Here is a 27,613-nt window from a genome sequence, read left to right as displayed (position 1 = left end):
GTCAGCACTGTCCCTTGTTGTGGGGGTTCTTTTTATCCAGTTTTCAGTTCTCTCTCAGGGGTAATTGTTCCAAGAGTAGTTGTAAATTTGTTGTGTCCATGGGAGGAGGTGAGTTCAGAGACTGCCTATGCTATCATCTTGACACTGGGTCTGAGAATTAAAAGTCTAAAGAATACTAACCCAGTTATGTGTATATGGTTAAAACACATCAATAAAAAGACAGAGTCTCTCAGATTTAATTAAAACACACACACACACACACACACACACACACACACAAACACACACACACACAGTGTCAACGGAATGAATTTTACAAAAGGCACACCTAAAACCAAAAGGCAGTGGAAAGTTGAAAATCAAAGATTGGGAAAGATATACCAGGCCAACATAAAACAAAAGAAAGTTGGGGTTGGCATGTTATTATTTAACAACAACAAAACAAACAAAAACCAAACAAAACATTTAAACCAGAAAATACCCAAGAAACAAAGTAGAACGTTATCTACTTATACAAGGAACAAAAGAATGGGAAGATATACTCATCGTAAACATAGGTGTTCCTAGTATTATAGCCTCAAAATAAACAACTGACAGAAGTACTGGCAGAAATATACACATCCAATGAACGCACATCCCCACATGGCAACTTTGTGGGATGCATCTAAAACTTCATCTAGAAGGATATTTATAACTTTAAATATAATTATCAGAATATCAGAAAGGTTGAAAATAAACTAAAACTTCAACACAAAGAGGTGGATAACAGCCAAAAAGCAAATCCAAAAAACAAGAAGGAAGCAGATAACACAGGCAGAATTACAAAACAGGATGAAGAAAACTAAGTTTTTGAAAATATTAAATTAGGTGGTCTTTTGTTAAAACTGGCCAAGAAATGAATGTGCAAATAAAATACAGAATGAAATGTTGGCTTTTAAAAATAATTTTAAGTATTATTTAAAAACTACATGTTAAGAAATTTGAAAGCCTAAACTAAATGGATAAATTTCTTGAAAAATGTAAAACACTTATACATGATAAGCATTAAATAAATTGAGATGGCAAGTAAAGATCTCCCTCACCAAAAAGACACATTCAAGAAGGTTTGGCATGTTAGTTCTACAAACTTTCAGGGAATGATTTATTATCTTCTACTAGCCATTGCAGAATGTAGCATGAGTGAAAGATTTGTTGTATGAGGTTAATATTATCTAGATTTCCAAACTAGTTAAAGACAAAATAAGAAAAAAATATACGAGCCCATTTTAATATTAATGAAAAAAAAGTTATACACTCAAGCAATATCCACACTTATATTTCAGTAAATATTAATTTTTATTCAATATAGTTCATTGATATCTATCCTGATTGTCATGTGTTATGATACTAAAATATCTATGTATATGTGTAATTTTCCTAATATAATTTTATATCTAGCTATCCTATTCCTGAGAAAAATACCATCACGTTTTCATCACCATCAATTGCTCCAAATTATGTATAAATTATTCAAATATTCTCCTACCCCAACTTGTCAGACTTCTTGTTTATCATGCCTTTCTATGAGAATCTCTGGAGCTGGTATAGCACTTCCAAGATGTTCAAAATTAAGCAAGGAAGTTGATCTTTACATCACAGTATTAGCCAATCATTAGATGCAGGACACCTGAGAGAAGGTTTCACCTTGACTGCAACCAAGAGCAAGTCTCAGAGAAAGATATGGCTATGAGTCACTTGCAGGTTATAGGCATGCGTATATTAGGCTAGAGGAAGGGATCTGTGTGGAGCCTGACATTATCCACTATAATCTCCATCCAGCCTCATTCATATTCATTTGCTTCTCATAGGAAGTTGGCTCCATGTGTAAGTAGGATGTTGGTCCTCTTTCTGAAAAACTTACAAGGTAACAGTTAATAGAACAAAATTGATCACAAGGCAATAACTAAAATTTATCAATCCCCTTATTCCATTCCATTCTTGATTTCTCTCACCCTTAGCTAACACTCGTATTGGTCTAGGTGGAGTGCCTGGTGGGAAGACTCAGGCCACATCCTTGAGGACTGTAAGCTTCTGGATATCTTTATTTCCTCATGCCATGGTTATTGTATTTGTGTGTGAATTTACAGTTAAAACTGGGCATGTGAGCTCAAAATATGCCCCAGTGAATCACCTAAGCAAAAAATTCTTCCCTTTCCCTATTGTGTAGCAGCAGTCCGGCTTTTCCCTGATGATGATAGTCTTTACCCCTGATTATGGTGATTCCATTTCTTACTTGATGGTCTCTTGGCAGGAGCAGACTGAAGTGACTAAGAAGCAGCCATAGTTTAGAGTTATTTGATACTCTTAATGTGCTTTCCAGTGAGAACATTCCCCCTTTGGGAAGCAGGACATCTAGAACTACACTGCCCAGAGTTTCAGAATGATGTCTTAGTCCATTCAGATTGTTATAACAAAAACGGCAGGGGCCGGCCTGGTGGGGTAGTGGTTAAGTTTGCATGCTCCGCTTCAGCAGCCCAGGGTTTGCAGGTTCGAATCTCGGGTGCAGACCTACGCACCGCTCATCAAGCCATGCTGTGGCTGTGTCCCACATTACAAAATAGAGGAAGATTGGCAAAGGTGTTAGCTCAGGGCCAACCTTCCTCACCAAAAAAAAAAAAAAAAGCCATAAACTGGGTGGCTTATAAACAACAGAAATTTATTTCTCACAGTTCTAGAGGCTGGGAAGTCCAAGACCAAGGTACTAGCAGATTTGATGTCTGATGAGAGCTTGTTTCATCACTGAGTCACTGTAACCTTACAAGGTGGAAGGGTCAAGTGAGCTTTCTTGGGCTGCCTTTATATGGACACTAATCCCATTTATGAGGTCTCTGTCCTCATGATCTAATCACTTCCCAAAGGCCCAGATCCTAATAGGCTAGGATTTCAACATATGGATATTGGAGGGACACAAACATTTAATCTATAGCAAATGGGAAGCATAATTCTCCAATTCATCACCAGAAAGATGGTGACAAATCTTATTCCTACCTGTGTCCTATTGGTTCCCAGACCCTGGCTCAGAATTTAAATTTACGACTGGCAGAGATTCAGATGAAGTTGAATTTTAAGCTCTGCCAGGTATCTTCAGCCAAGGTCAGGAAGCTAGTAAAGATAGATGAGACCTTCAGTCTTGGAATTGATATACCAGATTCTGGACCTGATGAAGGGTCCATTCTGTATAGATGGAATGTGGTGGCTCTTAGACAGAAATATCATGCACAGACCTCAAATAAGGTAGATTTTTCATAAGACAGTCTTTTCTCTACCTCTCCACCTGATAACCAGGTCAATGACAAGGGTCAAATCTTAGTATAGTCCAAGTGGGGTGTGAAAAGGGATTATATGCCAAAAGAGCTGCAGAATTTCTCTATGCACCAGCAGCATCTAGGAACATAAGGAGGGGACTGTGCCTGAGGGTGCTAGATCAAGTAATAAAGAGTGTGAATTTGGATAAGGGAAATTGCTAACAATGGGGGAGTACTTTTCTGTGATACAAGGTTTAACACTCTGGAAAGTGCCTTGGGAGATAGTGCTAATACACTGTTGAGATAGTTATCAGAAACTTGGGAAAAAAATGATGGCCCATACTAAACAAGGTAGAAATGCTAGAATTGCCCAGTGAACAGGGGAAAAGGGATCTAAAGGCACAAAAAAGTGGGTATGCTAGCATGGATATTCTACCAAATGCCAGAAAACTCAAGAGTCTACAGCTTTCCATTGGCAGGCCAAGAGGACAACCCATTTCTCAAAGCAATAAAGAATGCCGTGATGTGAAGGCAAAAGCTTTATTAATAAACTAAATTATAGTTGTTCTATATAGTCCAGCACTGACGGCAGGAGATGCTGTTACATAATTTGGGCTTCTGAATCCAAGTGGAATAATAGAATCTTGAAATTAAAAAAGCTAGGTGGTAAAACTTAACTCTCAGAAGCAAGATGAGCAAAATTATTGCAACCAATGGCAAAATCTAAGTGGTAGTGTGTTCCAACCCATAGAGATTTATGGAGGCACTTAATAAAATATAGTCTTCTCAGAAATACAATAAATGAGTAGTTTCCAAGGATATTACTTAATTTATGCAATAAAAAAATCACAGATCATAATTAGGATGCTGATTTTAAAAGTCAAAACCCTTTGGTTGGTTTCCAGACCTGAGCCATTTCTCAAGTTCAAACTCATTATCTGAAAATAGGAACTCCATTCTGTCTGTCTTCTGGCTAGAGAAGTTTAGTTTTCCTGAAATCCTGCCAGGGATGCTTTCTGGCTTTCAAATTATTTTCCTTAAATCGATGATTAATCATCTTGAACTTGATATTCTCGCTTTTCAATGGATCCACAGTGCTCACCAACAGGCACGAAATTACATAGTCATTATAATTACCATTCCTCCACCTATCCAGTTTCAAAGATATTTCACCAGCCAGTATTTGTCCTTCCCCTGGGGAAAATTTTAACAATTGCACTGCTAGATCATGCCAGGAACCCCTATACATACTCTAGTTACCATCAGTGATTGAAGAGATCCAGCCAGCCAGCAAGTGATACATTCCCAAAATCTCTTTGTAAAATTTCCTTCCTAAAATCACCCCAAATCTGGTATGAATTATTTTAAAATCAGTTTCCTGGAAACAAACTCTGTTATGCAGAATACCATTCAGGAGCTTTATTGAAGAGTACTCTTAGGAGAGATACCTAAAAGGAAGTTAGGAATGCAGGATGGAGTAGAAGGAAAAGCTGTTACATAGTGCAATCCTGTGTGAAGCTGTGAAGCTTGGATGGTCCTTCAGAGTTGACCCAAACTGAGGAAAAGGGCCAGACTTTCTATTTGTTGTTGGGCTTCCAGCTGTCTCCAGAAGCTGAGAGATGGGTTTGCCAAATCTAAGGGTGTCTGAACAGAGCGTATCACAGTACCCCCTACAACAGTGATATTTGTGACTTTATTTTGCATTTCCATATTGATTTATAAATTTTAACACCTTATCAGAAGTTTTAATTGTGTTTTTAAGATTCTCTACACGCTTATTTGTTTGTTGTCTGCTTTTTCTATCATATATTTTAGAGATGTATAAAAGCATTAAACTGTGATTGTGGATTTGTTTATTATTCCTTAATTTTGTTAAATTTTGCTTTATATAATTTCAAGCTATGTTTCGAGTTTGCGCATTTCAGGATTGTTAATCTTGTTGTTGAATTGATGCTTTTTAAATTATTTAATTTCATATAGCTACATTCATCCATGGCCAATGATTTGCTTTGTTCCTTACTGTACAAATTATTCCAATTAAGTTGTATGTATTTTGAAATGGAAACAGAATGATAGACACCTGGTCAACATTGATGAGACCCTGGTATTGAGTCAATTATTTAAGGTTCTTTAAATTATAATTGACCATGAGAGAGGACACTCAGTTATAAAAAATTAAATGAAAATATGCCCTCGGCCTTTTCCACAAGAGAGTGAAGAAATATACTCATCCAAACCTTTCACATTGCTTCAGTTGTCAAATATATATTCAGAAGTAACTTGAATTTTTTCCTACACTTCTGAATATTCATAAGACAAGTTGGTTTATGGTTTGACTACCTCAAATTGCTAAACAAAATAAACAATAAAAATTACTCTTAGCAATTAAACAAATATATGTTTGTTTTTTTTGAAAATTGGGAATTTCTAGAAATTAATAATCCTAATTAAATGAAAAATAATATACTGGCATTTCAGAAGAACACAGAAAAGCAATGGAGTATGGTAAATCTTGAAGATACCCATTTCTACTTTTTCTTCTATTTTACAGAAGAAGCAAGAGACAGAAATGTTGAGAAAACATCCTCAGGTCATGAGTTAATTGAGCGGCAAAAATAGGTTCAGGATCCATGTCATATGATCCCAACCCACCGCATAGTCAACTGTATTTTCTTTTATTTCTTTCACTCATTAACATTGATATTTTTTTCTAAAGAGAGATTGGACATTGATATGTTATTCAATAATAAGTAACCAGTACATGTTTCTTTAATATAATTACATAATTCATCAAATTACTGAAGTATATTATGTAGTGAACATTTAGAATACATTGATTTGGAAATGTTTGTTATTTACATTTAATAGTAGTTGAGAGTAATCAGTTTGTTTCTGAGCTTTGGTTTTCCTCTGTAGAGCTGTAGTGCATAGGCAGAGGGAAATGGCGCTGGGCAGGCTTCATGTTTCTTTGAACAGGGAGCTATAATTTGGGAAGTGTAAATGGAAATTTTATATCTAGGTCAAGAACTTCAAACACTAAGTAGAACAGCGAGGGGAAAAAAGATAACATGCAATCTCAACAGTTAAATTTCAGTGATGTAAAAAACACCAAGAAAAAGAATAAATGTACTTGCCTTTTGCTTTCTGCCAGTAGCTAAGCTTAAATTGCCACAAGTATTAAAAAATGCAGAAAAGAGAATAAAAATTTGCCTGGAGAATAAGTACATAGAAAACAAGTCTACACTTTAATTTAGAAACTATTTAAACATCTTTACCTATGTTTTAGCTATGTACACAGACTGGTTCCAAGAAGGTAATTGTGTATTCTGTAAGTGAGTCATCAGTGAGGGAAAATATAGACTAGAAATGTTTGTTCAGTGTTCAGATTGGAATGGAGGAGATAGAACTATGACTTTTATCAGAGTTCATTTAAATTACCATCTTGTTCAAAAATTCAGTAGTATACCACTAATTCCAACTGTTTCATCTTTCTTCTGTTAGAGACACATGAAAATATTTTCTGTACTTTCAATACCTTTAATAATTAGATTCCACACATAACAATCAGATCTTAATAAGGAGAGTGAATTTTCTGGCATTAATTGGGTTGGAATTCCAAAGAGCTGGTTATATAATCTGTTTCATGGGAATTGATACCAAATTAACTCAACTTAACTATCTCCATCTCAAATGTTTTTTATATTTAATACAACTGACACATGTTAAGTATTTACTTTTCTGTCCTTAAAAAAGTAATAGAAGAAAGTTATAAAATATTAAATAATTAGCTCTGCTTGAAACCCTTATCAACAGTCCATAACGTTTGAAGAACTTCTGAAATGTATTGTGGCAGAGACCTGAGAGTACATTGCTTAGAGCTCTCTTTAAGAAAGAAAGTGCCCTGTGGAGCAGAATTAGCTGAACCCCAGCTGCTATGCCTTCAGGATTCATTGCAGCACTCTAGCCAAGGCCATGCTATCCCTGGATGCTCCAGGTCAATGACTGAGAGTGATAGAGTTTCTAGAGCTGAGCCCTTCCTGTCCAATGCAGGGCTCCTCTACTAGGCAGTCTTTGTTTTGGAACACTCCATTGGCATGGCCACACTTTCTTAGAGCTACACTGCAGTCTGAGGCTTTCCATGACCTCTCCTTCTTCCTTCCCAAATTATCTTCAATGACACTAGACCCAAATCACATTCACAGGCTTTTCCTGCCCACTTTTACTTCCTCTCCCCTTTACACTTTACAGGAGCACCCAATAAACCTTTCACAATTCTGATTCAGTCTTGGTACCTGTTTCCTGGAGAACACAAACTTACACACACACACAGACACACACATTAGATTTAAATCAAAATTAGAAAAACGTGAAAACATTTCAATGGATTCAGACATAAGACAAAACCAACAAAAAATAACTCTTACATGGAGGACATGAGTGAGGAACCAAATCATGGACAAGTAGGGCTATGAATAGACATTGCTAACATCAATTACAAGACCAATTAGCGTTAAAAAAGGCTACTCTTGTGTGTCAATTCCTTATTTGTGAAATATCTGGCTCATGCATTTAAACTGGACTAATACTCTGAGATTAGCTTGGTAAATAAATAGGATAATTGTCCTGGATGCTCTAGAGTGAATTTTCATGTCCAAGAAAGAACTAAGACAGAGGCATAAGTAAGATTTGGCTGCCACGATGGGCTGGGAGCCATCTCTTCCAAAATTATAGCTCCATATATAAATTAATACAAAGCATGCCCACCTTCATTTCCTTCTGAATTCCCATTTTAGATCAGGCACTTTAAAACATAATTCTCTTCTGAAAGAACAGTGATTTTTTGCTTAAACTGACAACCAAGAATTAAAATATATTTCAGGAATATAAAAGGAAACTAAACTGGGTAAATAGAGGAAAACAAACTTAAAGATGCAGACAAGGCAAATTATGTGTGCATGTATATGTAAGTGTATATATATGAGTATATTATACAAATTATTACTTAATATAATAAATAACTTGATATTAGTGTCTTCAGAGAGATGATGTGAGATATTGTATCTATTAACCTTGGCAAGATTACTTTGAGGTGAAAAAAACTAGAAGCTAACCTAGAAACAGATGTTATGTATAACAAGACCAAGACTTGAGTGGGCTCAAAAATAAAACTATTTCTCTTTCCTAATCTCTCCAGATCTCTTCAGAATCTCTAAATGATTCTCCAATTAAGATGTGGTTTCCAGGCAAAAATCACATTTAGTTTGCTGTCAGCAAAACATAGTTTAAAGATAAAGCCAAGGGTGTGACTCTAAAACCCTTGGTTAAATTCTCAGAAAAATTTAAGATGATGTCTCATAACACGTTCAAGGACAACAAGACTGTAATGATAGTAAGGATGCTCTGCTCATATCTCCATTAATTCATAAGGTTTCTAGAATCTTATAATGGGATGAATTCCAATAAGACTTAAGAAAACTCACAGAATGTTTAAGAAAGTTGTATTAGTGGGAACACTGCTACTTGGACTAAAAAGGCGAAGAGGTAGTGCAAAACAAAGATACTTTGGACCCCCAAACTATTATGGGTAGGAAGCAGGAAGAAAAAAATCACTTACCTGCAAACCTGGGCTACATTTTATGTTAAAAGAATTCTAATTCAAAGGATGGAACCCAAAACCCAGAAACTGGAGCCAAGATTCATGGAGAACATTCCCAGGCAGTAGAATTGAGCACTAATTAAGAACCTGTCAACATGTGCCAGGCTAGAATTCAGAATTGCTACTGACTGGTGACTGCTCTGTGCCTCTCCTCCGCTTCCCGCTTAGAATGGGAGTGTCTACAATACTTACTTTATATTGAGCCTACTATTGGATGTTGAGATCAACAGGAGTAAATACCTCAACAGGACTTCTGATTAAGAGGAATGGTATTCAAGGAGTAGTACCCAAATAATTGTACCCAAGAAGTCTCATCTGTTCCTGAATCGGAATTAGATGGTAAGATCCTAAAGCTCAAACCTGATACTAATGATGTGACAGTGGAGATTTTGGAGGATCTCGGGAGGCATGGAGTTTAATATGTGTGTGAGAGAAAAGTAAATAACTTGCGGTCAGAAAGCTAACTGTGATTGTTTTAAAATATTTCAGTAAATCACTTGATCTCCTTCCATCAAGATGGGGGTCTAATTTACCTTCCCTTGAATGTGTGCTGGACTTAGCAACTCACTTTTAACTAGTGGAAAGTAGCAGGACTAACACTGTGTGACTTGCAAGGCTATGTTAGAAAAGGTGAAACAGCTTCTACTTGCTTCTTTCTATTGGGATATTTTTTTTTTTCCTTTCAAGCAGCCATGGATTATATATCCAATTATCCTAATTTTGTGCCACTATAAAAATTTCAATAAGTTCCAACAGTTCAAAATAGCATAATTCACATTCTCTGAGGTTCAATGAACTAAAACAAGGAATGCGTATTTTGGAAATATATACAAATTGCTTATAATTAATTGATACAATATGATTTTTGGTGGAGGTGACATTAGATCTAAACCTTGAAGCACAGTAGGAAAATAGTCAATAATCATTTGCTGAATAAATCAAGGCATGCATGCATGCTTGGTAGAGACATTTGGGCGTTTGAGATGGTGTAAGTTTATATAGTAAATAGGAAATGAGCTGAAAACACCTATGTCATGTAAAAATCAGAGGGAATTCATATTTTGGACTGTAAAATTTTTAAGAGTTTTTCTCGTATTACTTTTTTCTTTTCTATTTTTTTAATACTATGTTAATTAACAAATTAAAGCACAGGAATAGAATCAGAATGTGCCACTAACAATATTTATTTGATTGATAAATTTTAACTTAAACTAAAAGTGAATTTATAAATATCATGCATAATTTTGGGTCTAATACAACAAAGCATGAATGAGTAAATACTATTCAGCCAAAAAGGCTTAAATAAGTAATAGGGGAGTGGATTGATTCTGATCTTTTTGTATATTATTCCCATCCTGGTTTCTCACAAAAGGATAATACATGAGAATTCAGAAGAGCCAGCAAATTTACTGTTTTGGCTGAGCATCTCTCATCAATTACCTTATTTGCAGCTGGAGATACCATAAATGAAATGTTTTAAATATGTAATATCTCCACACAAAAAAGAAAATATAATCTAATTGTGTAGCTCACAAGCTTCTAATTCTGCCAAAGATTCAATTTAAGCAAAACGTGGAGCTCTTTCTGTCTTTCAAGGTATATAAAAATCAAATAAAATGAGCAAACCTGTATAAATGTCCATTTTATGTGTTACTGTTCTTAAATGGGAACTGATTTCTCCAGTTTTGATTGTTTCCCATTATGTAGAGAAAGAATACTCCAGAGAAATGAAAGGATTTCTAGCTCGAAGTACACAGCATGAGTCCATTCAACTGACCACAGGATGCTGCTACGTCTCTGCTGGATTAAAACTTCAAACCCATTAAACAGGGTGGAAGCGCTGTAACTTTGGAAGTCAAAAGTTCAGCAGGGAGTGTCTCACGATGCTTCCCATCTCTAATTTTCTCTAATAACCCAGACGCAGTTGTCATCTCTTAGGGCACAGTGGTCAATAACGGCCGTGATTCTCTGTCCACAGCCGGGCAGATAAGAACCTATTTTCTCCATTAATTGGTGAAGCAGCAGTGACTCTTAGGAAAAAAAAGAAGAAAAACTGCTTTAAAATATACTGCGATGAGCTTTCATCCTGGAGTCAGGCAAGATTATGTTAGGGAAGGTAGGAATGGTGCTGTTACCTTACAACCCTTGCCCTCCCCTGCTGATTATAGATATCTCGGAGGTAGGACAAAAGAAATTAGTCACATTTTGTGATACTGATGCTTTCTTCTCTTGCCATATAGGATAACTGAAAAACTAACTAAGGAATACTTTCCAATTTGCTAGCTGTGGATCTAGCAAGCAGTTTTCCAAATGTGATAATCTTTGAAGGTCATATAATGACCACATTTTCTGAATAACTATTTCAGACACAATGCTTTAGAAAAACAATAGGTTATATCTATTTCCCCATAAACTACTCCCAATTTTAATATCTTTATAATAATTTATGTGTGTGTGTGTGTGTGTGTGTGTATGTGTGTGTATGCATGCTATCTACCTAGTCTAAAGAAAACACTGGTTATTAGTTGCTGGTAGTGCTACTGCCTATTTCTTAGGATTCTCATAGTTGAATTACTCAGGCAGTTTAATATTGGCACTTTTTTTGGCAACAGTTTTACAGATGGATAGATAGATGAATAGATAGATACATGCTTTTTAGGGAATACTCACCCAAAATCTGAAAATAATTCCTTGTTCTGATTTGTATAAATATTATATAAAATGAAAGTATTGACTAGAGAAAATTAGTTCAAAGGGCATATATATATATGTGTATATATATAATCACTTGTATGTTTTTCTAATTATATTCTTAATATTACAGTGAGAGATTCAGAAACATTAGGAAAGAAAAGTCATCTTTTCTTGTTTTATTACTCTCTAGACAGTGAAAATATTAACTAATGGAAGAAAATTAATCTTTTAATTTAGTAGTTGTGTGTGAATTTTGGAAGAAAAGTGTTAGCGGTTACATAAAAATGTACTTTCTTGAATTTTACATTTAGGTTTAAAAGTTAAGATTTTCTCAAGTGGTACATATAGATATGATATCAGATATGATTCAAAGATTAATTAAAAAAACAGTATTCCCTTCTCATCTTCCATTATATTTCAAAATAATTTCCAGAGACAAATTCATCTCTTTATTTCTAAATATACAACTTTCACAACTTTTCACTGATTTATCAATTTTAAGATTTTTTTCTGTTGAACATCGCCAATGAAAGTTGAAAATTTACCTATTTGAAACCACTACTCTCTCCATACTCCCCACGTTCCACACGACAATTTTTATTATGCTAATAGTCAGATTTTACGTAATGGAGGTTAAATCAAAATAGTGAACTATGAACTTAAAGCCTTTATGAATAATCTTTTGTTTATTCTGGAGTTAATATTTGCTGCAGTTTTAAATTTTTTCCTACTTTTCTATGTAACTGTTACCCATTTTCCCCAAAGCACTAACATTTAATCACATGGTAACAACGAATATTTCCATACTTTCACACATATTACTTCTATCATTCTCCAATGAGGACACTTTCTGGAGTCTTTTTCCAGTTTCCTTGTCCTACATATTGCTTTCTCTCTGATCTTTTTGCCCAATAGTTGTGCTGAAATTTCCTTTTTCTGCTCTTCTGTGGCATACTATCTGTTTTATTGATCCACTATCTTTCTCTTTCTTGAATATAATAAATATACTATCTCCAGTAACTTACTATCTAAGGATGTGTTAAATGCAAGTTTTTTGAATAGTGATTCAAAATATTTTTATTCTATTCTTACACTCGATTGATTTATAAACTTAGTATAGATTGCTAACATGAAAATCATTTTCATCCAAGAATTTTGGAGACATGTTTGGATCATTTTCTAGCTTCTGATGTTAGGAAATTTTATCACATTCTAATTTTTGGTATTTTGTATGTGCCCTAGAAGATATCAAGATCTCTACACCTCTCTCCATGTTCCTGGCCCCTCAAAGCCCTGGATTCTTTGAGTACCCCCAATTCTAACTGTTTGTCTCCCCAACTTTGTGAGATTGATTAAAACTTTGTCAGCTTCTTTGCTCCTTGCCAGTGACTTGCTGCTTACATCTACATCAAGAAACAGTAAATGTTCTACGAGAAAGAGCAGCTCACGTGCTCTCTTCTCTGTTTCCTTTCTCTACATCATCTTAGCCTCTTAAATTCTGACTGCCTAAGCAGATTTCTAAACTTTCAAATATACATACATATTTTTAAAAAATGTATTTAGACCCTCTAGCTGTTATTTTTTTGTCTTTCTTTTTTTTGTCAGAAACTTAGTTCTGTAAAAGCTACACCAGCAAAGCTTTAGGCACTGATGAATGATGGAACCAGGGTAACACGAACAAATCCATGCACTCTGATAGAGATTGAGATCCTCCTAGGATTAATTTATTTAATAATTTTTTTTTCAGGATTTTCTAAACTTTTATTGAAATGTAACAAAGACAGAAAATTAAACAGATCATAATTATGCAGCCCACTGAATTATTGCGAAGTGAGTGCACGTATATCACCACCAGTATTTCTCAATCATTACTACCCCCACCAAAGATAACCACTACTCTGCCTTCTAGCAATATGAAATGGTTTTGCCCATTTTTGAACTTTACGTAAGATAAGTCAGATAGTATGAACATTTTTGGTTCTTTTTTTTTTACCTGAAATTTATACAATGTTATAAACCAAGGTTACTGCAATAAACGAAAAATAAAAAAAAAATAATAATTTTTTTTTAATATACCTTCTGTTTCATCTCATTATTTACTTAAGTTCTCTAAATTCTTACAGTGCAAAAAGATGCACATGACATTACTGGGTTAAAAATGTATCTCTATTGGGCCGGCCCGGTGGCGTAAGTGGTTAAGTGTGCACGCTCTGCTGTGGCGGCCCCAGGTTCACCAGTTCAGACCCTGGACGCACACCGACTCACTGCTTGTCAGGCCATGCTGTGGCGGCGTCCCATATAAAGTGGAGGAATATGGGCATGGATGTTAGCCCAGGGCCAGTCTTCCTTAGCAAAAAAAGAGGAGGATTGGCAGATGTTAGCACAGGGTTGATCTCCTCACACACACACACACACAAAAAAATGTATATTTATCTATAAAACCAAGAAGTATACTCTTTGGATTACCTATACAAAGTAGTCATTGAGACTCTTTGACTAAATTTACATGAGTCACAACAGAAGATACATGACAAAAATTTGAAACATATTTTGTTTGTTTGTTTTTTGTGAGGAAGATCAGCCCTGAGCTAATATCCATGCCAATCTTCCTCTTTTTGCTGAGGAAGACCTGCCCTGAGCCAACATCTATTGCCAATCCTCCTCCTTTTTTTTTTTTTTCCCTTTTTCTCCCCAAAGCCCCAGTAGATAGTTGTGTCATAGTTGCACATCCTGCTAGTTGCTGTATGTGGGATGCCGCCTCAGCATGGCCTGACAAGCAGTGCGTCGGTGCGCGCCCAGGATTCGAACTGGGCCACCAGCAGCAGAGCGTGGGCACCCAACCGCCAAGCCAAGGGGCCAGCCCCTGAAACATATTTTCTTTTTGGTCAAATTCATCAGTGTGTAATGAATGATGCTATTTTCAAGGACATAAAATAGCAGATGATTCAGTCATTCCATCATTTAGACACATTATAATAAATTATTTGTCCCCAACATTTCTCAGAATATATTAAATATATTCTCAAATATATTAAATGTATTTCATGTAACTCTCATACTGTTTATATAAACTGAATAAAATCACAAGCACACATAGGTGAAAAATATGTTTTTAAGTAATGATACGTGTTTTGTTACTTACAGAGAAAATACATTTTTAATAAATTCAACCTCCATTGACATAGCTTAAATGGTATCAACATAGTTTTACAATACAATTTTAATTCTCACAAATCACAGCATTGAATTTTAAAATGGCCTGAATTATGTATAATATACATAATATACTATATATATACACACATTTGCCGTTTCAATTCAGAACTTCAACAAATGCACATCTACAATAGAGCATTTAAAGGAAGTCTTTAAACAGAAACTGGCTCTGTTGAATAAATTCCATTTATAGGGCCATTTGGAGGAGTATTTTTGTTATAATTTCCCATCAGGTTTTCTCTCAATGAATTGCAATATCAATGTGTTGAAAAATAAAATTCTCGTTTCACATATAAAAGCCATAGCAATCCAATAACACTTTCAAATTATTTCCAAGTCTAAAACAAATAATTCTCCAGATTTTACAATTTCCTAATCCTGATAACTTTATACTTACTTCCTCACCTACAAGAGAAAAATAACACTGTTACATGGTAGTATATATGTCAATATATTAACTAGGTTTGTATGTGACATTTAGAGAAAACACTGATAATGAATTAAGAGCACACAAAAATCACCAATAGAGTTCTGTGAAATACTGATAAGATTTCATATTAAATATTTGCACTCATGTGTGCACTTTTACACCCTTCTGGAAGTCCACTAAAATTATAGTAAGTGATACAAAAAAATATTAATGTACAAGACAGAAACCCTGAGGGAAAATATAATCATGCATTAGTGATATTGACAATTTTTTGAAGAATGGAAATAAGCAAAGTGAGGCAAATTATTCCACAAAATCTTAGAACTTGAGAAGGCTCCTGGCTAGGAGGTCCAGGGCTGTATAAATGCTAAATCATTGTAGTGGGACACTGCCAACATCAACTCTCCTTTTAGGACTGAATTGTATATTCCCCCAGCTTTGACAGCTGACAGCTTATAGAATCACAATTTTGGGCATTTGCCCTTGGCAGAATAGGCCACCTTACCAAAGTATACACTACCCCCATCCTACCCCATTTCCTGGAGGCAGCTTGCATTCAATCATGGTCAATACAGGGATTATAAAGACTTGGCCCTATTACCACAACTTGGGACAACTGTGCAGGTCCAGTTGCCTTGAAGACAACTTTCTTCCTCTATTGTCTTTCTTCCCTTCTCCTTAGGTGTTGAACCAGAGAGCATTTCTCAATGTATTTCTACATACAGATCTTCCTCTAAGAGTTCACTTCCAAGACAATTCATTCTCTGATGGTCATCATCTGATTTTAGCAACAAATGGTAGAGATCCTGATATCTTTTTGGCCAAATATCTGACTTCAACAATTAGAAACAGATTCAGTTTTTAACGCTAAAACCTAGAAAATAATCCAAAAATGCCCCCAAATTCCTAAGTGAAAATGACTTTCAAGCCAAAAATCTCTACCTAGCTTATAGATCAATCCAGTGAGAGAATAGAGTTAAAATACTTTCAAATCAACATTCAAAAATTTACTTCCATACATTCTTATTAGGAAATTATTTATGTGTGTGTGTGTGTATGTTCACACATACATATGAACAAAAAATAAAGAGGAAGATAGAAAATCAAGATAACAAAGAATCTACCATAGAAGAGTGAAGAGTGGATTCCTATATTCAATGGTTTTCCTCTAAAGGCAACTGCTGACTTTTTAAGCTGTATAAACCCAGATGGTATGACATTAAGCAGCAGGGAGGTGGGGGACCCTCAATAGCTAAGTAGCTTTCAGAAACGCTTCTTATTATGAGAGTGAAATGACAAGACTCAGAGTGGGAGAAAATAATTTGTACATCAAGTTGTAACAGGGACTCATATCCAGAATACACATATAAAAAACATTTAGACTTCAATAGTAAGAAAACAAACAATACTATGAAAAATGGGCGAAAGAAACAGACACTTCACCAAAGAGAATATATGGATAGCAAATAAGCACATAAAAAGTTGCTCAGGAAGATATAAGGATGAAAAATAAGCATATGAAAAGATGCTCCACATAATATGTCACCAGGGAAATGTAAATTAAAGTAACAGTGAGATACCTGTACACGTCTATTAGAATGGCTAAAACCAGAACATTGACAACACCAAACGTTGGCGAGGATGTGGAGCAACAGGAACTCTCATTCACTGCTGATAGAACACGCTCTTACCATAAGATCCAGCAATCACACTCCTTGATATTTACCGGAAGGAGTTGAAAACTTATGTCCATATAAAACCTGCATGTGGATAGTTATAGCAGCTTTCTTCATAATTGCCAAAACTTGGAAAAATCAAGATGCCCATCAGTAGGTGAATGGATAAACTGTAGTACGTCCAGACAATGGAATATTATTCAGTGCTAAAAAGAAATGAGCTATCAAGCCCTGAAAAGACATGGAGGAAACTTCAATGCATATTACTAAGTCAGAGAAATCAATCTTAAAAGCCTATATACTGTATAATTCTACCTATATAGCATTCTAGAAAAGACAAAACTACAGAGACAATAAAAAGATTGATGCTTGCCAGAGGTTGGGGCTGAGGAGAGGAATGAATAGGCAGAGCACAGAGGAGTTTTAGGGCAGTGAAAATACTCTATATGGTGTATGATGATGGATACATGTCATTATAAATTTGTCCAAATCCATGGAATATACAAAACCAAAGGTGAACACTAAGGTAAATTGTAGACTTTGAATGATAATGATGTGTTAATGTAGGTTCATCAATTGTAGCAAATGTACCACTCTTATAAGGGAATGTTGATGATGGGGGAGACTATGCTTGTGTAGGGGCAGGGAGTATATGGGAAATCTCTGTACCTTTCTCTCAATCTTGCTGTAAATGAGAAACTGATTTAAAAAAATAGTCCTTAAAAAAAGTTTTTCAACATTATTAGTCATAGAGAATGTGCAAATTAAAATCACAATGAGATACTATTATTACTCACCCATTACAATGGCCAAAATCAAAATACTGACCATATTAAATGATGGTGAGGATGTGGAGCAACTGAATTTCTTACATATTTCTGGCATGAATGCAAACAGGTGTAACTACTCTTGAAAAAAATCTGACAATTTCTTGTAAAGTTAAACATTCAATTAAAATTACCATATAACACAACAATCCCACTTCTGGTTATTTACCCTAGAGAAACAAACATTTATTTTCATGATTCACAGTACATGAATGTTTAAGCAGCTATTCATAATCTCTCCAAACTGGAAACAACCCAGATGTTCTTCAACAGGTGAAGAGATAAACAAATGTGGTTAATTCATTCAATAAAATACTACTCAGCAAAAAAAGGAATGAACTATTGATATACACAACTTGAACATATATAAGAGTATTACACGGAGTAAAAGAAGCCAGTCTAAGAAGGTTACAAATTGTATGATTCCATTTATATGACGTTCTGAATATTCTCAAGAAAGATAACACCAGGGTGGTGAAGAACAGAGCAGTGGTTTTGCTGGGGGTTAGTGATGGGGGAGGAGTGCTACTATAAAGTGGGGACATGGTGAGGTTTTGTGGAATGATGGGATTGTTCTGTATTTTGATTGTGGCAGTGGTTACCCAAATCTACTCATAGGCTAAAATGTACAGAATGTAAACCAAGAAGTCAATTTCTTTGGAATGATCTAAAAAACTACTTTATTTAATCTAAAATAAGGCAAAAAAGAGGAATAAAACAAAGAATAGAAGGGAACAAATAAAATAGAAATCAAATAGCAAGATGATAGAATGAATCTAAAGTATTAGTATTATGTAGAAGATAATGAAATAAACAGTTATTTTTTGATAGAAAAAAAATCCAGTTATGTACTCTTTATAAAACATGCCCCTTAAGTACAGGAAAACTGAAAAAATTAAAATAAAAATTGCATATCAGTAAACAATAATGAAAAGAAAGCTGGTGTATCTTTTAAATACCACATGTAGCAGACGGCATGCCTAGAAACAAGAAGGGAAATTTCATAAGGATAAAAGGGTAATTCAACTAGAAGATATAATTTGTGTGCTCTTCATAATTTCAAAATATATGAATAAAATTTAACAAAAATAAAAGTAGAAATATATATACTCACAATGATATTGGAGAAATTTAAACATCTTTGCCAACACTGATTAGTCAAGCTGACAAAAAGATCAGTAAAAAACCAGATCTGTATGATACAATTAATAAATTTGTCCTGATTGACATATGTTCAGCATTACATTGAATGAAAAAGTACACATTGTTTTCAGGTTTACTTAGACCATTTACAAAAATGACCACACATAGGAGAGAAAACAAGTCTCAACTAATTACAAAGTATAGTAATCAATTAGAGAATATTGTCCATCCACAATGGGATTAAGCTAGCAGTCATTAACAGACAAATAACATGAAAATTCACAAATGTTTACAATGAAACTTATACTTCAAAATAATCCAATGGACAAAGAAGAACCCACAATGGGAAATAGAAAATATTTTGAACTGAATGATAATGAAAATACAGCATTTCAAAATTTGTTATTGGTGATTAAAGGAAAATTTATAGCACGGATGCCTTTAACAGAAAAGAAGAAAGGTTAAAAAAATCAACGTTATATATATGTACATCTTAAGCTGTTGCAAAAGGAAAATTAACCAGAAAAAAAGCATTAGGAAAATAAAGACACAAAAATATGTTCATAATCTTCTTACTACTCCTTACAACCATTAACAAAATTAAAAACCAAATGCCCAAGGATGTGTCAATAAATTGTGCTATATTGTTGCATTGAACTGTAGAAAGAAATGAGAATTAGCATACTGATGCTATACACAACAACTGAATGAATCGTGCAAACAAAAGGATGATTGAAACACAAAAAACAACTCAAATTGCTCTAATTCAACCTATATGATGTTCAATATAGCCAAAACTAATGTATAGTTACAAAAGTCAGTGTATTAATTAACTCTGTAGGCTTAATAACTGGGAAGATGGGCTTCTGTTTAGTGGAAATACTATTTCTTGATCTATGTTCTTTTTATATGGAATATTTATGAAGTAGTACAATTACAGTTTATTTGTGTACTCTTTTGTATATACGCCATACTTTAATCAAACAATTGTGGATATCTTATAATTCAATCAAAATGCTTACTTAAAGGCAAAAACAAATTAATATTTGTCACTATTCTTATGGATGAATAGTTGTTGCTTTGAGGTACACTTCAGAGTCTCCCCAAAGTGAATTTTGCGTATGACAAATGCTATATTTTAAGGCAGACAATGTCAAACAGACCTTCCAAATCTGGGGAAAATCTTTAGCTACTTTTTGCTAATATGATAAAAAACAGAGAAACTTATTTGTTACGTAGGTATTCATTACAAAAAAGGATGACTATAAATGATAGTACTGAATTACATTGGAATCAAATTACAGATTGTACCAATATGTTCTCTTTCCAACTAGATCCAAAACTACCAATTAAACTGATTAGTCCTGGCAATATGGAAAAGATACATAAAATTTCTGACATTCAGATTGTTTCTCTCCAGTAAAAGAATCAGTGTTGTTTTGAAGGTAGGAAAGCATTTAATTCTCTAAAACTTCATGCTGAAAAATAAGAAGTAGACAACATTTCTCTATATGGGAGTAAACACCCTTTCAAGGGCCACACAACAGGCTATTTCAGCATCGCCTTTGCTGTCCCAGCCCTCGCTGGTCAAGTAAGTGGAGCATGCTGTTTGCACTCGTCTAGTCTCTCACAGGGAGGGGTGGTTTCCAGTTGATGTGTTTGATTGCTTTTCTATATACAATTTAAACCCTGGAATTTTTAGCTTTTAAACAGCAACCTAAGGTAGATTATGTCTGCCCCAGTAAGACTGCCAATTTCAGTCTTTTTGAGAGGATAAGAGATAAGAGATTGGGGTGAGAACCAGGGGAAATCATCAAAGGAATGTAGAGAGCCAGGGCACAGAAAGAAGAGGGAAAACTAGAGATCACAGGGAAGCGATTCTCGTTATGCATCAGCTGTTTGCCGAGTGGGTAAGTATATTTTCAACTTCAAATCCTGTGATGAATCAAATACTCTTCCCAGAGCTCTGTCTCCTGCTGATGATATTCTTGTTCCACATTCCTGTTCCTGCTGAGTGAGTTTTGCATTTTTATAAGGTCTGATTATAAAATGAGTGACCTTCCATCCACTGCTACCAAGGGATTCCTGCTAATGTGTTTAGCCTGAATTATGGTAGTAGTAAGGTAAATATGTCTGCTCAACCATGTGTTTATACTTTTCTCCATTTCATTTTACATCTTATTTATAAAATTGAATTAAATTGTCAAGATTCACAATTATCTGATTAAAGATTCTCTAGTACTAAACGTTAATACTCCAAATTTCAGAAGCATACTGTTTTTCTGACCAAGTAAAAATAAATTTAAAAGAATGAAGCATTTCAGAAAATGTGGAATTAGTTTTCCCCAAAGTGCTCCAATAAAATAATTTAACACTTTTCGTTGTTGATATGTCCTCTTAAATCTGCCCTTTATTTTTACGGAAAGTGTCACATATTGAGGAGATGTAGTTGCTGAGATGCTAACGGTACAATACGTAGTTCAGAGACGGAAGAAAATACTTCATTAAAATAATGAAGGGGGCACCATGACATAGGTGGGGTTTAAGGTAGGTAATGAATACAATTTGGATCGTTCTTTGAGTGGTGGCCACGTATACCAATCTTTCCCGCAAATGGCTAATGGTAACATTGTTCCGGCAGTATATTGTTTTTCACAGGTACTTTTTTCACTTTGAAGATGGAGAAACATCCAAGTCCTGCTAGATTACTACCAAGACAACCTTTAGGAAAAATGCACAGAATATTCTAGTGCCTTCCTTTCCTCATGTTTCAGCAGGTAAAAGCTCATATGGCACACTGCAGACTGAAGGGTCTTCCTAGCTTTCTAAAATTAAAATCTTACCACAAAAAATCACTTTCTTAAAATTTATTAGTACTTCATACTCTTTCTAAGATACAGTTTATATTCCTCACCATATTATAAGACTTTCACAATCTGTTTCTTTCTATATTTTATTCTTACATCCAGTCATCTGCTACCAAGCGTACTGTCTGGTCACATTCCAGAATATTTCACAGGTTCCCATTTTTCCATGCTCTTGAATGTGGTACAACTTCTGCTTTTTTACCCTAGTGAATTCCTCTAAACACTCTTGAAGACTTGGCTCAAGTGTATCTTCCCATGTAAACAAAGCCCTAATATTTTTATTTAATATTTCTCTTCGCTCTAACCACTGTATTGTTTTCATTTGCTCCCGGTCTGTCATTTCTTCAATATCCTGTACTACCATCTCTGTCAGATATATGTATTACTCTTGTATGTGAGTAATTACTTCTCACATCTCTTTATTGTTCCATTGGTGCATTTATCTGAGCTTATACCAGTACTGTACCTTTATGACAAGTATTTTTACCTGGCAGAATAAATTTTCCAACTTTGCTGTTCTTCGTGATTTCCATGGCTCTTCTCAGCTGGCCTTTTGCATTGTTGTATATGTTTTAGAAAGAGTTTCAATTTCCCTGTATGTTCAAATTTTCCTTGGGATTACGTTGAATCTCTAGATTAGTTTGAAGAAACCTGATGTCTTTGTAATGTTGTATCTTTCAAATCATGAGTGTAGAAAATCCATCTCTTTATTTGGAATCTCCATTATTTTTCTTAATAAAGCTGGATAGTTTTACTATAAAGGTTTTGCACATTTATTTATTAGACATAGTTTGTGAATTAGATTTTTTTTATTTAGAGCAATTTTCTTGCTTTAAAATCTTTTTTTATACTATGATAGCTACATCAACTTTATTTTATTTAGTGCTGGTATGGTATAACATTTTAATCATTTACAAATGAAATTTTCAGTATTCTTACATTTAAAATCTGTTTCTTATAACCAGAGGATTTTTAAATGTAGTATGAAAATTTTGTCTTTCAACTGAGTACTTAATACTTAGGCTTGACTTGTTTTTTTGATATACTTACATTAAATCTACCATTTTAGTATTTTATTTCTATTATTCCTTTCTGCTCTATATACCTTTCTTTCATTTCTTACTTTCTTCTGATTACATTATTTTATTATTACATCTCCTCCTATAGTTTCTTTGTTTAGTGGTTTTATAATGAATACCATGTGCTTGCTTTCCTTACTGAAATGCAATATAAATTAGTACTTTTACCACTTATCTAACATTTCAAAAGTATTAGAACATTTTTACTTATGTGCCTCCCTTCAACTAATGTACTACATTTTTTATTTATCGTGGTAAAAAACACATAACATTAAATTTACCATTATAAACATTTTTAAGTGTCAAGTTCAGTAGTGTTCACATTGGTGTGCTACAGATCTCTAGAACCTTTTCATTCTGCAACATAGAAACTCCATACACAATAAACAACTCCCCACTCTTCTCCTCCCAGTCCTTGGCAACCACCTTACTACTTTTTGTTTCTATGATTTTGACTACTTTAGATATTTCATATGAGCGGAATCATACAGTGTTTATACTTTTGTGATCAGCTTATTTCACTTTGCATAATGTCTTTGAGATTCATCCATGAATCCACGTGACAGAATTTTCTTCTTTCTCATGCTGCATAATATTCCATTGTATGTATATACCACATTGTCTTTACCTGTTCATTTGTCAATAGACATTTGGGTTATTTGCACTTCTTAACTATTGTGAATAATGCTTCTACGAACATAGGTGTGCAAATATCTCTTTGAGATCCTTCTTTGAATTCTTTTGGGTATATATATACCCAGAAGTGGGACTGCTGAATCATAAGGTAAATTCTATTTTTAATTTTTTTAACTATTTTCCATAATGGCTGCACAATTTTACATTTCCACCCAGAGTGCACAGGGTTTCAACTTCTCTGCATCCTCACACACGGTTTATCTTTTCCTTTCTTTTGATAGCGGCCATCCTGATGGGTGTGAGGTGACATTTCCTTGTGATTTTGATTTGTATTTCCCTATGATTAGTGATGTTAAGTATTTTTTGTGGATGCTTATTGGTTATCTGTATATCTTTGGAAAAATGTCAAATATATTCAAGTCTTTTGTCCATTTTTTAATTACATTATTTGTTCTTTTGATGTTGAGTTGTAGCAGTTCCTTTTCTATGCTGGTTATTAACTCTTTGTCAGATATATGATTTGCAATTATTTTCTCCCACTCCATAGATTGCCTTTTCACTCTGTTGATTATTTCCTTTGGTGCAGAGACATGTTTAAGTTTGATGTAGCCCCATTTGTCTATTTTTGCTTTTGTTGCCTCATCCAATACATCATTGCCAAATCTAATGTCCTGAAGCTTTTCCTCTATGTTTTCTTTTAGAATTTAACAGTTTTTGGTTGTATATATAGGTCTTTAATACATGTTGAGTTAATTTTTGTATATGGTGTAAGGTAAGCATCCAACTTCATTCTATTGCATGTCGATATGCAGATTTTCCAACACTCATTGTCGAAAAGACTGTCCTCCCTTTTGGTAGTCTTGGCATCCTTGTTGAAAATCATTTGGCCGTATATGGGTTTATTTCGGGGCTGTCTATCCTGTTCCCTTGGTATATATCTCCATCTTTATGCTGGTACTTATGCACTACTTTTGACATATGTTTTTTCTATATATGTTTTATATCCATAATATGTTGTTGTTTTAATTGTGTTGTGTGGGTTTTTTGTCATTGTTTTATACAATTAATTGTCGTTTTGATGTACCCACATATTTATGTTTCTTCTTGCTCTCCCTGTCTTCCTCTCACGTTGAAGATTCTACCTGGTTTATCTTCCTTATGCCTGAAAAATGTTCTTTTTTATTTCCTTTAACATAGATCTGGGGAAGAAAAATTTACTATTTTTATTTGTTTGAAAATGTCTTTCTTAGGCATATTTTTTTCAACATTTTGTATTCTAAATTAACAGCTTTTTTTTTTTTCAGCATTCTAAAATTTTCACTAACTGGTCTTCTGGCTTCCATTATTTCTGCTGAGAGATCAGACATCAGTCTCATCACTGGCCCTGTTTATACCATTTCTTTCTTCTACAACATGTGTTTTATATTGGGCCAATCGTAATTATTTCTTTCCTTTTTTTGTGTGTGTGTGGCTATATGTGATATACCAAGATGAGATTTTTTTCCATTATTTATTTGCTTCAGATTTATAGTGACTCTTGACTCTGAGGTTGAAAATGTCCAGCTACTATTTTTTTCAAATATTATTTCCTCCTCATTCTCTCTCAACTTTCCTTATGGTTATATAATCACAGATATGTTAGACTTAATGGTAATGTCTATCATTTTGAATACAGAGGCTTCACTGTGAATATTTTCCTTCTAATCTATCTTCCAGGTCACTAATTATCTCTTTAATTGTTTAATCTCTTGTTCCCTATATCATTTTTTTCTCATATGCTTATTGTATTTTTCAGTTCCAAAATCTCTGTGTGCTTCTTCATTGTAATTTACAGTCTTTGATAAAATAATCTGACACTTAATTCCTTGAACCCATCAATTAGAAATATGTTTTTTTTTAAATCCGTGGCTAATAACTATTATCTGCGCTTCCATGTATATTCTCTATTGTTCAATTTTTTCTCTTTTATTTTCAACGATATTTTGTCATCACACAATTCTGCTTATTTTTAACAAGTACCAGGTATTCAACATGATATATTGGGGAGGTACTTTGAGACTCTGAACGATGTTGTCTCCCTCCAATGATGGTTTATTTTTGTTGTGGGCAGAAAGCTTTGCTAGAGTTGGTTCTCTTTAAACCAGTAAATGATTGTGTGAATTTAAGCTGATCTTCAATTCCTGTTAAGGTATATTAACTCTTGTTAATACTTACAATTCATCTTGCTACTAGGCTGTGCCCTTATAAAGTCCCAACTAAAAGCATGTGTACTTACTAATTCCTCCCTTTTCTGGCATCCTGTAATCTTCATTTGTTTTTTTTAATCTCTCAAACCCTGTGAGACTGTTTAAAGTTAATTCACATTCTCTAAAACCAATTTTGAAATACATAGCACCATGGAGAGAGGAAAATGCAGCAATTTCTGAGCTGGTCCCTCTTGGTATACCTTCACTCCTGGATTTGAGCTATGCAAATTCTCCCAGCCTTGGAATCCTTCCAATATCTTTTCAAAAAGTGCACACACACACAGACACATACAATTTGTTGAATTTAGCCTATTGTCCTCAGTGAGAGGGGTTTGTAAAACAGCAGAGTCCAACATTGCCAGAAGTGAAATATTATTAAAGGTTCTTATTGTGGTACTCTACTGTTTTCCTATCTGCTAACTTTCATTGAAGATGAGTGGTTTTTTTTTTTAATTAACTTATTTTATACTTATATAATTGTTAGCTAATCTTCAGAGAAGACTTTTTTGAGAGAGAGTGTCATATGTGGCCTGGTTTTAAAACTTCAGAGTGTTTTTTTTCCTGCCATGCTTTCCAAGTGTATAATCAATCCCAACCAAGCTTTAATGTTTACTTATAGCTTAGAACTATTCCCATCCATTGTGAATAGTTAAAATAGATAATAATTAAACTAAGCTTTGCCTTGGGGTTTTGATTTCTCTCAGAAGACTTTCACCTTTCAAAAGCACAAAACAGAGACTTTGCTACCTGGTCCTTTCTCTGAGATGGTGAGAGTTCTATAAGCCTCCTAAACTGAGCATGGAGATCTCTGAGTTTCGCAGTTTTCTCAAGGGTCTAAGTATCTCCTACCCATCAAGAGTTGTAATAGAACAGCACTGGGAGATGTACTATGAGTTCCTATAATTGAACTTGAGTTAGGTTTAATAGTTTTGGCTTCGACAGGCTGTTTCGTGATCCATGGCAGCTGTCCAGACTCCACCACCTGTGAAATTAAAGCTTAACTGAGAAAACTCTTGCATCAGGAGGCTAATTTGTAATTCTCTACAATGAACTGCTATTGCTATAACAAGAACAAAATTTTTCAAAAACAATCTTTCAAAAGGTTAATTACGATACTAAGGTGCAATATCTTGGAAGGAGGAGCTATTATCTATGTAAAGCTTTCTCTTTGAACGTGGCATTAAGTCTCTTTTGTTTTCTGTATATTTTTAGCTTTTCAATCTTATCACTTCTAATGCTAGGCATTTCGGAATAGATATTCTCTCCTTAATGCACGTTTTCAATATTTGAAACTTTTTGATTTTTCTTTCGATCATCTTTATTTCCTAGTAATCCTTTTCTGAATTGTATATGTGCTTGCTCTTTATGTGCTCTTGATGTGCTCTATATGTGCTTGCATCACACTCGTTAGAAGTGTGATGGCACCCAATGCTTCCTCTGAACAGAACTCCAGACAAAAAAAAAAAAACAACCATCTAAGCAATATTTACGGGTATACAGTGCCACTCTACTTTATCTCTGTATTTTTCAACTCTGGTCAGATCTCCACTTTTGCTTAGCTCCGAGGGGCTAGTACTGGTGCTTCCCAAGTTTCTTTTTCAAGGACCCAATGAAAAATACCATATTATCTCTCCATCACATCCAAATAACCTTACCTTCTCTTAGTTTTTTAAATACGGCAAACACAATACGTATATCTTTCTGCCACCACTTCTCCTTCTCCATGTGGGCATGGTTCTTTCATCTGAATTAATATGCTAGTCACTCAACCCTAGATGAGAAACATGATCAAGTGGAAGTGTCCCTAGAAGAGCAAATTCAATACTCTTCACTGCTTCAAAAGCTGCACATTACTGCTC

Source organism: Diceros bicornis, chromosome 9 (assembly GCF_020826845.1).
Source record: "Diceros bicornis minor isolate mBicDic1 chromosome 9, mDicBic1.mat.cur, whole genome shotgun sequence".
Lineage (NCBI taxonomy): Eukaryota > Metazoa > Chordata > Mammalia > Perissodactyla > Rhinocerotidae > Diceros > Diceros bicornis.
The sequence above is the reverse complement of the archived record's forward strand: the minus strand, read 5'-3'. Positions refer to the sequence as shown.